The sequence below is a fragment of the Gavialis gangeticus genome, unplaced genomic scaffold (genome assembly GCF_001723915.1).
Source record: "Gavialis gangeticus isolate Ggan-Ray unplaced genomic scaffold, GavGan_comp1, whole genome shotgun sequence".
Lineage (NCBI taxonomy): Eukaryota > Metazoa > Chordata > Crocodylia > Gavialidae > Gavialis > Gavialis gangeticus.
Genome location: NW_017729032.1, coordinates 172,531,432 through 172,533,604, shown reverse-complemented (window position 1 = coordinate 172,533,604; position 2,173 = coordinate 172,531,432).

Sequence of the window (2,173 nt, the reverse complement as noted above, 5' to 3'; positions counted from 1 at the left end):
TTCTGGTGGACATTCAGATATTTTATTCAAAGTTCAAGTGTCAGCAGAAGAGATTGAGAGAAGAAACTGATATTTTCATTTCCATTTTGATCGGTCTGATCGATTTATTTGGTTTGACTACTGAACTGAAAAATCAATCACTTGCAGTGTTACTGAATAGTGAAATCCATTGTCAGATGCAATTAGCCTGTAGCATAAGCAATGGCAAGGCAAGTTTCCTTCAATATACCCTGATAATATTGCCTAGGGCTCCTCAGGAAAGAGAAGTTAGATTGCTCTAATGAGGGTTGAATATTCCGGCTTTGAATTCTTTTGTTTTTGGAAGCAAACTGTTAATTTTCATTATTTTAAGCTTTGGATTGCTATGCCATTCAAGTTAATAGCTTCCAGTAACTTCAGTATGCTTTGAACTGCTGCATCACTTGTTAGAAGTTAAGAAAGCAGGGAGTTATGACTGCTTGCTAAAGGAACACAAGTTTCTTTTAGTTCATTGGATAACATTGCATATGCCAACCAACACACTACATAAATGAGTCATTTGGTGTACGTTCATGGGTCATAGAACTTGTTTTATTATCTCAAGTTTGGCCAAACTTATTTATAAAAATTAGTTCTCAAAAGACAAATGTAAATGCTTCATGAACTCCCTTTGGTCTGATGAACTAAGGCCACTTGAGACACAATAAAGACTTTATTTTCAAAGATGCATTTTCAAAAATATTGAGACTTCCCTCAGAGTGTTTCTATAACCTATCCCTATATACTAGTAACACTTAAAAATGTATTCCTTTTACCATTTGCTAGTATAGTTGCATGGCAAGGTTCACCATGAGACTTATTGAAGGTACACAATACAATGTTTACGTGTGTTCGGTCCTTTTACTGAACAAGTCTGTCTTCAAAGATATGCTGCCATTTGAAAACTAGAACCTAGGATCTTGAGGGTTTGGGAATCATTGTATAGGTGGGGGAGGTGTTATTAAAAGACTCTTAGCTATACTTGAAAATGCATGGATGCCAATGAATGCATTTCAGCTACTTCAAAGCAAATCTCTGCCTTGAAAGGAACAGGACTTTTTTCCCTCAGGAGCTCACAACACAATTAAGTATTTCTGATTCCTATTTTGTTATATATTGTGGAAGTAGTGCTATTATTTTCAGGGAAGAGCTCCCAAATATGATACAGCTTGGAGTATATATGAGGGAGTATTTAAACATTGGAATGGACTTGGTGGGATTCACCCCAGAGTGAATGTTCACCCAAGAAAGGCATGTTTTACTCTGTAGTGTTTTCAGACAACCCCAAGAATAGGGACATTAAAAGGCACTTAAACACTTAGAAGCACCCGTTAACATCATTAAGCAAGATTTTGAGAGGCATATAGATGCCTGTGCAGACTAAATCTAAACAGGGAGGATGCTAAAACATCTTCTGGCGTTTTTGTTCCTCATTCCCTTCACTCCTCCCCATATGGATATGTAGCCCAAAGTCTACTGCCACCCTTTTTACCTTTTTGTTTGTCACTTGTTGTCAATGCACTACATGCCCAGGAAAAGCTATCTGACAACCGGCTATGGACATATACTTGACTCCAGCCCCTCATCGTGCCCCAGCCTCTGAGAACCATCACCCCCCCTGCCCCCATGTTAGGCAAGCATACCCCCTTCAGTCACTTGGAAGTTAATGAACATTATTGAACTCATGTTTAGGAGAAAAGGAAGGCCAACAAGTAAAAACACCCCTAGCTACAGTCCCCCTCCAACTCCCAAAGTGTGGGTGCAACACAACCCCTCAACCCATCCTCTGTGAGGCATGCTGGGATGAGTGCTCACTCCTACTCCCTGGTGTCAGAGCCACAGCACTTCACATCATTGTGAACTGGTTCCCAATCAGTGACATTTTGGAATGGTTCAACTGTTAAGTATGTGTGTACCCCAAGTGTGCGTGTGTGTGTGTGTGTGTGTTAGTGTGAGAGGGAGACATGCACATAGCATCATTCTTCACTGTTTTATGCTTCTGTCAATTGATTGTAAAGCTCTGGCACTAATGAAAAAGGGTGGAGAACGCTACTAAAGCAGAGGTACCCCTTTGCACAGGTAGAGTTCTCCACTCAAGGTTGGCAGAGTCTGATGTACATAATTATGGGGCTGAATCACCCTTTTCAGAACAGCT